Consider the following 14237-nt stretch of genomic DNA (forward strand, 5'->3'; position numbering starts at 1 on the left):
CGTTTCCACCAGGAGGACTTATAGAGTGTTATCACAGCTCCCCTCACCTCACAGGCTGTGAAAGGAGGTTCGCATTTTCAGCCCCTTCTCCTTTCATCTATGAACAAGCAGAGAGTGGAAATCTGCCACTGGGAGTAGACCTTGGGATGGGGCCTGAATGTACTCATGGGAGAGCTCAACCAGAATTAGTCCAAATAAAAAGTCAGACTGTCAGCGCTTCCCACCACCCTGCCCAGGGTCATCTGCCCCCTGCGGTGGGCAGAGCTTCTCCCAGACTGCTGCTTGAACAGCTGCTAAGGGGCTGGTCTCCCTCACCTACCCCTGCAGGAGACCATTAGCAAGCTGCTGGGAGCTGGGGCTCCGGTTGCTGAGAACAGGCTGGGCTCAGAGCTGCCAGCCAGCCCATCGATCATGGATTTCACCGGGATGCTTTCTGACCTTTCAAGGTTAGTGAAGACTCAGCAGTCACATACCGTTCTGTGATTAAATGTCTCAATCCTGAGCACGGTCTATTATTTTGCAATTCAGAGAAGAAAAGGGACAGTACTTAGTAGCAAGGTGGTTTTTAGTGACAGCAACACGATGACACGGTTTAAAAGGTTTTAAAGAAACAAAGATGGTTACAACTCTCACAAGTTCTATTTTTTGCATATTGTTTTGTTTTTTATATTTGTGTAGCTATGCTGATATTTTCTGCACTTAATAGCACATATTTTTTGTTGAAGTATAGTTGACACGCAACGTTACGTTAGTTTCAGGTATACAACGTGGTGATTTGACATCTCTATACGTTATTCAGGCTCATCACAAGGGTAACTACCATCTGTCACCATGCAACACCATTACTACGTCATTGACTAAATTCCCTATGCTGTACCTTTCACCCACGTGACTTATTCACTCCGTAACTGGAAACTTGTATCTCCCACTCCCCTTCACCCGTTTTGCCCATCCTCCTCACCGCCCCCCCCCCCCCCGCCGCCCCTCTGGCAACTACAAGTTTGTTCTATTTATGGGTCTGTTTCTGCTCTTTTTTTTATTCCTGCTTTTCTTCCCATCTGTTTGTTTAGTTGTTTCATTAAGCATTTTTTAAATGTTTATTTATTTTTGAGAAAGAGAGAGACAGAGCACAAATGGGGGAGGAGCAGAGAGAGAGGGAGACACAGAGTCTGAAGCAGGCTCCAGGCTCTAACCTCGAACCCACGAGCCGTGAGATCGTGACCTGAGGTGAAGTCGGACGCTTAACCGACTGAGCCATCCAGGTGCCCCTAGTTGTTTTGTTTCTTAGATTCCACCTATAAGTGTAATTGTGTGGCATTTGTCTTTCTCTGATGTATTTCACTTAGCATAACACCCATTAGGTCCATCTATGTTGGTAAGATCTCATTCTTTTTTTTTTTTCTCATTCATTTTTATGGCTAATATTCCATTGTATATATACACTGCCTCTTCTTTTTCCATTCATCTATTGATACGCTTAGGTTGCTTCCATATCTTGGCTGATGTAAGTAATGCTGCAAATGGGGGTGCACATCTTTTCAAATTAATGTTTTTGTTTTCTTTGGGTAAATGTCCAGTAGTGGCATTATTGGATCATATGGTGTTTCTATTTTTAACTTTTTGAGGAACTTCCATATTGTTTTCCACAGTGGCTGCACCAGTTTATATTCCCACCAACAGTGCATGAAGGTTCTTTTTAAAGATTGGATTATTTGTTTTTCTGATGTTGAGTTGTGTAAATTCTTTATATATTTTGGATATTAAGCCCTTCCTGGACATATCATTGCAAATATCTTCTCCCATTTCATAGGTTGCCTTTTAGTTTTGTTGATTGTTCTCTTTGCTGTGCAAAAGCTTTTTATTTTGGTGTAGTCCCAATAGTTTGTTTTTGCTTTTGTCTCCCTTGCCTGAGGAGACATAGCTAGAAAAATGTTGCTAAGGTCGATATCCGAGAGATTAGTGCCTATGGTTTCTTAATAACACATACTATTTAATTAGTATTTCCCTACGTTTCTAAACAATCTTTATAGTAGTTTCAAAGACTGCCTAATCCATTGAATTGATTGCATCATAGATGACATATCACCTCCTTACTCGTTGCATGTATAGGTTTTTGCAGAGGTCATGTAGTTGAAGAAGGTGCCTGAGAATGCAATACTCATTAGTGGGGTGGGAAGGGGGACCACGGTGAAGGTGCTGGTACCCACTGCCACATGAAGGCAATGGGTACCTTGGGGTGGGCTTGTAACAGGACAGAAACAAACCATTCACCTATATTTTGCGCGAGACTAGCCCTGGTTCTATGTACATCAACTCACACTTCATCTTAAAAACAAAAAACAAAACGCAAAACACAAACCAAAAATCTTACGTAAGAAAAAAAATGTTGAGGCATGTGTCGTTTTTAGTATTGCAGGAATCACATGGTATCCCATCAAGGTCCAAAAGCCAGAGCCCACTGGTCAGCACGTGGTAGAACTTCTGTTAGGTTCCAGGACTAGCATGGCTGCTGCTGGGCTTTGTGGAGTGGGTAGTGTACAGACTTCCTGCTCCTCCCATCCTTTATCCCATAGCTATGGCCCCTGGGCCCTGCCCAACTGCCTGGGAACATCCCACTGCTGGTCCAGGGAGAGCTGATTAGCCTTAGGCATAGACATAGGAATCGCCTGGGGGAGGGGTACTGAAAGTAGAGATTCTTAGCACAGCCCCCCCCCCCCTCCCCATGCCATGCATGGCTCCCCATTCCATGAAGGTCCAGAGATCTGGGACGGGGCCTAGGAGTTAGCATTTTGACAAGTATGCTGATTACCCTGATACAATGAGCAACTGTGAGACACACAACCTCCGGACATAGCTTAGGACTTGTAGTCAAGGCTACTTTCTGGCTGGAAGGTGCTCCTGATGCTATCGCTGGGTCCCCACCAGTGTACCCTGGCCACTTCTTGGGGAACGGGGCTTCTGTGTGACTGCCCCATGCCTCCCAGATTCTGGCTGGGCCCAAGTACTGGCTCATGGACCACCATGACCCTGGCCACTTTGCATCCTTATACTGCCTGGCTGTCGGAGAACTCACCAGGTGGCTACTTGGAGTGACACCCACCAACATGCACGCTCTCCTATCTTGTCAACGTCTCCCCACCCTGTACTCTATGGGCCTTCTCTCACCTGCTACCAGGCCCACCCCAGGAGCCATGTCCTCCCCACCCTCCAAACACATCTTATCTCCAGTCGTACTTCTCCTCAGCCAGCCCGTCCGCCTGTGAAAACATTGCTCTCCAGTCAGAACGTAGACAGACATCCCAGGAGCTCTTATGGATGCCTTGTTTGGCAGCTACTCAGTCTCCTTCCAGCTCCCATGTTTTCAGCCTTTCTGAAAAACAACACGTGTGTCTCACAGTCATTTGGGTCCTTCATGAATCATCTCCAAAACAACACCCTTTCCCAACCTCCACCGTGCCCTAGTCCGTACTCTGATCTAGGACGTTATGATATCTCTGGGCTCAAGAAGTCCTCTCAACCATCAGCTCTTTCACATTTACAAACGGATGAACATGAGGCCAAATATGGATAGTTACTGTTGGAGTCAGTCAGTCAAACCAAATAAATGTGATATATGTAATGGGGCCTCCTAATTATCCTGCTTTATAGTATTTAATCATGAATAATAGTAAGCAGTAAACTCTAGTTACAGTGCTGTATTGCTGATGACTCAGATATGCATTTGTAAATTAGACCGGACCTCTGATTCATCAACCAATAAAGTATGAACGTGTACTTAGTTGCATGTGCCTGCAATGGGCTTCTTTCACCACTAGAAGGCAAAGGTGCAGTTGTTTCTGCCTCTTTGTTTTTCTGGTAGCTTAAAGCTCTGTGGGAAGGTGCCAGAGAGGCCGAGGGTTCCTAGGCTCCTGAAGTCCAGAAGAGGGTGGAGGCAGGGGGGCCACTGAGGTGGGAAAAGGAGGAAATCGACATTTACTGAGAGTTCACCGCGCACTAGACTCTGCGTTGGTCATTCATGCATACGTTTATCGTTTAGTCCTTTCAGCCACTCAATTTACAGATGAGGAAACAGAATCAGGGGGACAGAATGACCTGCCCAAGCTAACAGAGCCAACTCTAGTGGGAGCACAGATTTAAACAGAAGCCTGTCTTGGTTCCAAAGCCTGTGTGCTTTGACCCATAAATAACACCAGAAAGGGAAGGCTAGGGTGCCCCCTCACAACTGGGCTTTATTTTTAGGACTGACCTATTCTTATCACCTGTGCTCAAACCACAGCTGTCTGTGAACTTCCTGCTTCACACAGCTGTGTGTGCATTTGCCTCCAGAAATGGTGCCTTGGAAGCCTGGAATGGCTCCTTTCTTTCCTGAAACTGAAATAATCAAGTATCCTTCTAGGGTCAGGCCTTGAATCCTAAAAGACCGACCGGACATCCTAGCCTAGGGCTCTAGAAATGGGTGTGAGCGGCTGCCATCAGTCCTGCCCAGGCAAGGGTGCTGGCACCTGGGCCTCCTTGTTCTGACCTTCCGCACGTCCAGTGCCACCGATTTTGGTCAAAGTTGTATTGATCTACTTTTGTTCAGTTATGTGTATCGTTTTGAAGAATACACCATGAACAGTTCTACTCCTGGGTACATGCACAGAAGAAATGAAAACAGGGACTACAGATATCTGTACCCCAGTGTTCACAGTGGTGTTTTTCACAGGAGCCCAGTGGTGGAGTCAGCCCATGTGTCCACTCACTGATGAATGGGTAGACAAAATGTGTACACATACAATGGAATATTATTCGGCCGTAAAAAGGACAGAAATCCTAGCATAGGCTATAACATGGATGAACCTTGAAGACATTATGCTAAGTGAAAGAAGCCGGTCACAAAAAAGATAAACCTCGTATGGTTTCCCCAGTAGGAGGCACATAGAGTAATCAAATTCAGAGAGACAGAAAGTAGAGCAGTGGTTATCAGGAGCTGGGATGGAGGGGAAAATGGAAGAGTGGTGTTTAATGGGTACAGATGGTTTCAGTTGGGGATGATGGAAAAGTTCTGGAAGTGGGTGGTGGTGATGATTGCACAAGGATGTAAATTATTTAATACCACAGAACGGTACCTCGTAAAATGGCTAAAATGGAAAATTTAATGTCATGTACAATTTACTATAATTTTTAAAATTGTGCCGAATATTTCACTGAAAATCTCAGTCAAAAGCTGTTGGTGTCCTGTCCCTTAAAGGAGCCTTGTTTCCCACCAATCGCAGCCAAAGGTGTGCATCCCAGGGCATAAAGGAAGGCCCTGTTGTCTGGTTTGGCAAATAGGGGACCCCAGAGAAGGTTGACCCCCTGTACCATGCCCTTGAATGCTCTTGAGATGCCCTCACGTCCCAGCCTCCCGTCAGACTGTGCCAGCGCCCAACTTGGATAATGACCATCCCAGGCTGTTTCTGCTGCAGCCGTGGCCTTGCTGGAGGAAAGCCATGTGCCAGCCAGCTGTACTTGCGATTCAGGCTCTAACTCAGTGGGGACCTCCCTGTTGCTCAGAAATCCCATGTTTTCCAGCTCAAGTGCTATCAGTAGCTCATTCTCCACCATGACTCTTCCAAATTCTTTCTTTCATTAAGCTCTAAGTTTTTCAACATCCCCACAAAGCCTGCAGCAAGATCTCTCACTTTTCTCTGTCACTGACTTTATGTTCTTCTCCATCTTATCTCCTCCCTTTCTGTTTTGCTTGGAGCTGATGCCCCAGGAGGATGAGGGCCTTCCATGGCCTGCTAGTTCCCTATTATAACTCAGCATCAATGATTTTAGATACTGCGTTTTTTTTTTTTTAATTTTTAATGTTTATTTTTGAGAGAGAGAGACACACACACACACACCAACAGAATGAGCGGGCAAGGGGCAGAGAGAGAGGGAGACACAGAATCCAAAGCAGGTTCCAGGCTCCGAGCTGTCGGCACAGAGCCCGACGCGGGGCTGGAACTCACGAACCACGAGATCATGACCTGAGCTGAAGTCGGATGCTTAACTGACTGAGCCACCCAGGCGCCCCTGGATATTGTGGTTCTGAGTAAGGTTTGCCTGAAGGAAGTTTCTGTCATTAAAAAAAAACAAACAAAAAACAACTGTCTTTAAACAGCACTGACTTGGAGGACCAAGTACTTGTTTTCTGCTACAGCTGACTTCACCACTGCCCCGTCCCCTCTTCTCCAGGGCAGTGAGGCTCCGTTGCCCTTTTTCACCATCTCTTACCTACAAACATGTTCAAAGGTATACACCCTAAAACCCATTTTCCCTTGACCCTGAACCCCCTTCAGCTTGCCACCCAGCCCTCCTCTCCTTACTGCCAAACGTAATGAAAAAGTTAAGAAAGCCTGTCCCCGTTTTGTGACCGTGCTCTCAGCTTCTCATAGCCTGGCTTCTGCCCGCCCGAAACTCTTCTTCTGAGACCACCGCCCCTGCCTTGCCCTGCACAGGACAGTTGCCACTTTCCATCCAAGCCTCGGGACCGTGCTCTCCTCTGCGCCCTCAGTTCCGCCACTTTTCCTGTCATTTGCTTCCTCTCCTCTGATGTCAACAGATCGTGCAGTGAGTTTCTGCCTTCAGCCCTCTTGTCGGACACTTCTGCCTTTGTAGCTACAGCCTTTGAATGGCTGGCTCTCCCGCGAAGTCCTGCCTGGTCGCTCAAGCCTCTGGCTGGACTGGGCCACTTGCACCGAACTCACTGCTTCCCATGCTAACCCTTCGCTTTCACCTCCTCATCCAGCCCATTTCCTGTCCCCATTGCCAGCATGCCCAGGGCTCTGTCTCAGGGGGCTTTAGCCCCGGAATCATCTACGACTCCTTCCGCCCACCCGACACCAGTCAATCACCAAACCCTATCAGTTCTGCCCCTGTGACCTTCCTCCCATCTTTTCCTTTCTGCTCACTTGCAGACACCCCCGCTGTATCAAGCTCTCTTGGCTCCTCCCTAGCCAGGCCACTCCTTCCTGTCTTCCCCACTCTGTCTCCAAGGTCCTGTCACTGTGCCTTATTCTTTTTTCTCTCTTTTTATTTTATTTTATTTTTTTCCTCAAAGAATTATTTATTTATTTTTAACTTCTTTTTTTTTTCAATATATGAAATTTATTGTCAAATTGGTTTCCATACAACACCCAGTGCTCATCCCAAAAGGTGCCCTCCTCAATACCCATCACCCACCCTCCCCTCTCTCCCACCCCCCATCGACCCTCAGTTTGTATTTCTCTCTTTTTAAAAACTATTTATTTTGAGTGAGAGAGAGAGAGAGAGAGAGAGAGAGAGAGGGAATCCCGAGCAGCCTCCACGCTGTCAGCACAGAACCTGACGTGGGGCTTGATCCCATGAATGTGAGATCATGACCTGAGCCGAAATCAAGAGTCTGATGCTTAACTGACTGAGCCACCCAGGCGCCCTGGTGCCTTATTTGAAAGCACAGCCCGGCAGACCACTGGAGCTATGAACCCTTCCTGGCTCCACTCCCCCTTCCCACCAAATCTCTCCCTGCCCTCGCTCTGCATGCTCTGGACCAGCCTCACCAGACTGCTCACCGCTGCCCACGTGCACCAGGGGCTTCCCCACCTCTGCCATCTGGCTTCCACCGGCTCCACAGCCTGAAACACCTCCCCAGGGGTCATCTCCGACAAAACCCGTCCTTTAAGGGCCAGGCAAGTGATCCTTCTGGCCGGACATGGTGTCTTCCTCCTCCTGACTTTGGTAGCACTGGTTCCCCCATTTTTAAGTGTTCTGCCTTGTGGGATAATCCTCTCTGTCTCTCTGTGTCTGTGTCTGTGTCTCTCTCTCTCTCTCTTCTCCCCCTCCCCCACCCCGTGCTGGGATGCCAGCTCCTTGCAGCAGAAACCCTGTCTTAGTCATCTTTGTGTCCTCTTCAGCGTCTTATGCAAAGTAGATGCTCAAAACTACTGGTTAGTTTGAATGAAGAAGATGATCTTAACTTCAGATGGGGGTGGGGGGGGGTGAGGCGATGTCACTTCTGTCAGTGCCTCTCTCTGGTTTCCACCAACAAAACACTTGGTCAGGTCACCTCTCGGGCAGTGCCGTTTCCTTGTTCTCTGGTCTCCTGCCACAACCATCTTGGCACAACGTGGGGCACCTCAGGGTCTCTCACCGTGGCCTTGTTATACTTTCTTCCTTTGATGGAGTTACAGAGAGTCTAAATTACCCTTTGCTAGCTTGCCCCTCTTCCTGGTCAGCCCCTCTGCGTCCCTGGTGGGTTTCCTGGATGCTATCAGGAGGGGCCTGTGCCTCTGTCAGGGCTCCTGCGGCATGGAAGGCCCCAGGCCACTCCCAGAGCACACGTGGTGGGCTTTCTCTTGTTCCCACAGGAACACCCGGTTACTCACCAGGGTGAAGAGCAGGGACAATGAAGTTTTAAAAAACTTTACTATAAAGGCAGCATATAAGGAAGAAGAAAAACCTTCACTATGATCTCAGCTCTTTTATACAACGATTTTCATGTTTGCATGTTTCTTTCTGGCAGGGTCCATTTTTATACAGCTCCGGAAATAATATATATATATATATAATATATATATAGATATATTTAATATATATTATAATATATATTAAATCTATATATCTAAATCTATCTATATATATATCATATTCCCCTAATTAGGGAATCCTGAACACTTCCCTGTGATTCTACACCTTTCAGAATATTTCTTGTAATGGCTATATAATATTGCCCAGGCAATAATTTATCTTTTTATTGCGTATTCAGATTGGTGCTGAATTTTTTTTTTTGACATTGGTGGTGATGCATATAGCTTTTATCGTATGTTTAATTATTTCCTTGGGATAAATTCCCAAGGATGGGATGACAAAGTCAAAGAACAAACATTTTTATGACTCTTGATTCTTATTCCCATTTGCATTCCAAAAGTGTTGTACTGACTTACAGAGAATAGTATTTCAGTGCTACCAGAGTCCATTTTGTTGCTAATGCCTACTCAGATTCAACAAATATTTGGCTGCTTACTATGTGGGAGGCACTTACATATTTATTTATGCATTAAAATATCTTCCTAGGACCTTATATAGGCTTTCAGAGTTGGCGGACACCTGCTCATTTTACAAATGAAGACACGAAACCCAGAGAAATTATGTACAGTGTTCAGCATTGCATGGTCTGAAAACAATAGCACATATACAGTAAGCCTTGAGTGTCTGGCCTTTGAGCCCCGGACACTGCCCCCGGCCTTTGAGCCACGTCCAGCTGGTGCAGTGTGGGTGTTTGTTTCTTTCCCATTAATGCAGCCGAGAAGTGACAGCGCGTTGTCCTCTGGCCACCACCAACCCGGACAATCTCCTGTATGGCATATGTTTGGTCAATAGAAGTGGGAAAGCTCCAGACCTCTAAGACCCCCACAGCTAAGCCAAGACCTCTGATGAGTAATGGAAGACTTATTTTCCAAAAAGGGGGACTTCTTTACCCCTTCTGGGTGTAATTCCCACAGACTGTGGCATATTAAGCATGAAGCGGCCTGTAATTCCCTGTCCTCCCCCTTCCCCCATGCCTACGCTTACCCCCATGCCTCCTACCTTGCGGTGCCAGGGATAACCTTTCTGTGGCCTTCTATGCGCTCACTCTTTCATCTTTAAGTACCAGCTCTTCCAAGAAGGCTTTTTTAAATCTTCCCGTGAGTCAGTTATCTATTGCCGTCTAACAAAACCATCCTGAAACTTTTTACTCAAACTAGCAATGATGTAGAATTTCCCATGATTCTGTGGATTGACTGAGTAGTTCCTCTGCTGGTTTCACCTGAACATACTCATTCAACATAGGGTAGGAAGGGCTGGAGGGGCTGATGGTCAAGATGTCTGGCAGTTGTTGGCTCACACCTGGGGCACCTCAGTTCCCCTTCATGTGGTCTCTCCTCCTCCAGTAAGCCGATGGTCTTCCTTACGTGGCATCTCAGGGCGATGTTCTAACGTGCAAGTGCCCGTCAAGCCTCTGGTGCATCATTGTCCCACTGGCCAAAGCAAATCCCAAGGCCGCACTGAAAGTCTATGGGGGAGGGAGACACACACAGCGGGGATACTGGGAGATACCTAGTGGGTATACTGGGAGGCATGCTTAAGAGGACCACTCCTCTAACAAATGGCTCACATCCCTTGCACATGGGATGCCCTCACTCTTCCCGGTGCCCACACGCCTCATCCAATCAGGGGCCCAGGCTCACAGAGGAGGGCCTCCGGATCCAATCAGATTCCGGTTTGTGCAAGGCTCCTCGCTTGCAGCTCCTCCCTGGGTCCCCTTGGGTCAAGGACGGTGAACTAAAAAGAGAATCACCTCCTCACCTCACATCTCACAGTGGTGAGAGAGGGCCTGAGGACCTTGGTAAACACTCAGGTCCCAGGAGGGAGTGGAGGGAGACACACAGTGACTGGGCAATTCTGAACCGAGCAGGATCCGTGTTGTCGAGGCTCTCTACTTTGGAGGGAAGGATGCTCGTGCGCCAGGGCCCTGCTAGCTCGCTGGGAGTGATTCCTCAGTCGATTGTTCTCTGCCTCTTCGCTCCGGAGATACTCTTCCGGGTCTGTAAGAACTGTGTCTGCAGCTGAGTAGCTCTTTCTGCCCTTAGATCGTGTGGAGCTGAGGGGGGAGGGAGGCTTTTTTCACTTTGAACTCTCCCTGTCCGAGGACTCCCCTAAAACGATGTCGGCTTTTTTTTTTTTTTTTTTTAATCTGTCAGAGAAGAGTCTACTTTGTTAGACAAAAGCCATTCCCACAATTATTTTAGAGATGGTCCTCCCTCCACTTTGGGCAGCATGTCAGAGAGCCACAGGGCAAATGACCTCAAGATTCTTAGAAGCTCCTTTTCCAGAGAGTGCTACTAGCACCACCTTATATCTTTCTGAGGTCTTAACAAAGAGTCACAGCCTCAAACTTGATTTGGTCTTTACCCTGAAGCCATCCATGTCTTCCTTGGAGACTCCTGTGGGTTAGAGAGACTAGAAATACGAAACACTTGACTCTGGTAGCCAGCACACCCCACACCTCCCGTCTTCCTTCTAAATTCTGCTGGGATGCTGAACAGTTCCTCCTTGCTGTCCCTTATGGCAAAAGCTGCTAAAAAAGACAATTTACGCTTTTAACATTCTGCCTGGCAATTCCCCGAGTCGGAATCATAAGCTTATTAGGCCAGTTTTCTACCTTCTAAATTCCTGCTGGGGCCGTTTCGCTGCTAGAAGACACAGGTGCCGCCTTTCCCCTCCTGCAGTAGATTTCCCCCAAAACCTCCTGCCCCCCCTCCCAGCCTTCCTTTGCCACACAATCCAAAGCCAATACTACACGTTTCATATTTTTGTTAAGGTGCTAATTCCTTCCAGGTACCAGTTTCTGTACACTATCTATTGGTGCGAAACAAATCACTCCAAACTTTGAGTCTTAATTATTATTCCTCTCATCTTCACGGGTCAACTGGGAGGCTCCTTTGTTGGTGTCACTAGGGCCCCTCACGTGGCTGCACTTAAACTGTAAGATCAACCGGACTGGAATGTCCTAGATGGCCTCACTCCACATCTGGCAGTAGGAGCTAATCAACAGTGAGACTGTCTCCGTTTTCCTCCCTGTGGCCTCTTCATAGGCTAGACTGGCTTCCTTACATTATGGTCACAGGGCAGTGTTTCAAGAGAGCAAGTCCTACTGTGCAAGTATTTCCCAAGCCTCTGCTTCTGTCATGTGTGCCATTTGTCCCAACACACAAGGGCACGTGCACCACGAGGCATGACCCATTGGGGACCATCACTGTTACAGTCTACTTTACCATGCCTCTAGACTGAATGGGTCTTCTCCTTTGGGCTCTCCTAGTGCCTTGAACCTCTACTAAAATGCACTTGAGGGGCACCTGGGTGGCTCAGTCGGTTAAGTGTCTGACTCTGGCTCAGGTCACGATCTCGAGGATGGTAGGTTCTAAACCTGTGTTGGGCTCTGTGCTGACAGCTCAGAATCTTGAACCTGCTTTGGATTCTGTGTCTCCCTCTCTCTCTGCCTCTTCACTGCTTGCATGCCTGCTCTCTCTCTCTCAAAAATAAAATAAACATTAAAAAAAAATTTTTTTTAATACACTATGGCACCTGGGTGGCTCAGTCAGTTAAGCAACCAACTCTTGATTTTGGCTCAGGTTTGTGGGTTCAAGCCTCACATTGGGTTTTGACAACGTGGAGCTTGAATGGAATTCTCTCTCACCTCCTTCTCTGCCCCTCCCCCACTCACGCTCTCACGCTCTCACGCTCTCTCTCAAAAATAAATAAATAGGGGCACCTGGGTGGCTCAGTTGGTTAAGTGTCTAACTTTGGCTCAGGTGATGATCTCACAGTTCCTGAGTTTGAGACCTGCATTGGGCTCTGTGCTGACAGCATGGAGCCTGCTTCGGATCCTCTGTGTCCCTCTCTCTGCCCCTCCCCTGCTTGCACTCTCTCTTTTTCTCTCTCAAGAGTAAAATAAACATTTAAATATAAATAAATGAAATATAAAAAAAGAAATGCATTTCTTCAAAAAAATAATACAAATAAAGGCACTTAATTAACATAGTCTCTCTTTAAAGTCAGCATTTCTGTTTAATTCACTGCCATCTGTAAGCTTTTTTTTTTTTTTTTTTTTTTTGACTGGGAAAATTATTTTCTTTGGTTTGGGCAGGCGTCTAGTCTCACAACTTCCAGAGTTGCTTCTTGATGCCAGTGGCCTTGGTGACCTTGAGCACATTGCAGCACACAGTCTTGCTTGAGAGCTGGCACTCACCCACTGTGATAATGTCGCCAACATGGATGTCTCTGAAGCAAAGGGACGGGTGCATGGATATGTTCTTGTGGTGTTTCTTGAAGCGGTTGTACTTTGGGATGCAGTGGAGGTAGTCTCAGTGGATGAAAATGGTCCTCTGTATCTTCATCGTGGCCACCACACCAGACAGAATCTGCCCTCAGATGGAGACATTACCAGTAAAGGGGCATTTCTTGTCACTATAGGTGTCCTCAGTGGCCTCCGTGGGCATCTCAAAAGCCCAGACTGTTTTTGTAGTATTGTGGAAACTTCTCCTTGCCAATTTCTCTAAGCAGGATCCTCTTCTTATTTTGAAAGATGGTCAGCTGCTTTTGGTAGGCACGCTCAGTCTGAATGTCCACCATCTTCCCAGCCACCTGAGGAAGGGTCTGTAAGCTTCTTTAAGCAGATAATTTCCAGGTCTGTTTTCTATCCCACCTTCTATTTCATAGGCTCATATACAGTATGTGCTCATTAAATATTAGCTGTTAGTGAGAAAGCCCTAGAAACACAGTGCAGGGCATTGTAATTTGTGTAGTGTTGGCATGTTTTTCTTCTTTGAGGTTTCTCACCAAACACCAAACATAGGTTCTCAACTTCCTCAGGTACATGACTTTTCCAGATTTCTGAAGAGCCGTGAAAGGATGCTGACTGGTGAGAATGTTTAAGATATGGTAGTCTACATATAGAATACAGTCTCATCCATCATAATCACATGTAACACCGGCATCCCGGCCAGGTACAGACCCTCTGAGGTCCAACCCAAACCCAAGGCCTACATCTCATCTCTCATAGCCACAGCTCTTTTGTGTCTGACCATGAGTCCTGGGTTTTGGGGAACTTGAAATCTAGTTGAGGAAGCATAATGGGTGTATATGAAACAACCGAAACTACTTACTTAATCAACATGTCAACAAATGTAAAAATCAATACACTACAACCGGGCCTGGCGGGGTAGGAGATACAACACAGACATGGTCAGAATGCAGTGAAGTTAGTTGTAAGACAGCCATCTCCTTGGAGAAGGTGAAGTTTGAGTTAGATCTAGAAACAGGGTATGGACAGATATTGATGGAGACAGTAAAGGATGTTGTAAGTGGTATTAGCATCTATGAAGGGACGGAGTCCAGTGAATGAGGTAGGAAATTAACAATGTGCGGAAGGGAGTACGTAGATCTGGAGGTGGGGAACAAAAAAAGATTGGGGAAATAAGTGGGGTGATAGACATGCCTTTAAAAGCCTCAGCAAATGACACTGAAGGTCATGTGGGTACCTGAGATTGTGGGTGAAGTTTGTTTCTGGAAGTTTCCTCACTCTACAGTGGTTTTCCATGCAGGGCATTAAAGAGCGAGTACTGCATATCTAAGGGAGAAATGGAGGAGGTGGGAGGCTGTCCTGCCAAGGGGGAGCCCAGAGCCCCGGGTGGCAGTGCCGGGCAGTTGCC

The 14237-nt window shown here is 46.9% G+C and overlaps 1 pseudogene; it reads right to left on the minus strand.

The window, feature by feature from the left end:
• Positions 1-12651: 12651 nt before the first annotated feature.
• On the minus strand, positions 12652-13819 carry LOC115511055 (annotated as a pseudogene).
• Positions 13820-14237: the final 418 nt, after the last annotated feature.

This window comes from Lynx canadensis, chromosome A3, assembly GCF_007474595.2.
Source record: "Lynx canadensis isolate LIC74 chromosome A3, mLynCan4.pri.v2, whole genome shotgun sequence".
Lineage (NCBI taxonomy): Eukaryota > Metazoa > Chordata > Mammalia > Carnivora > Felidae > Lynx > Lynx canadensis.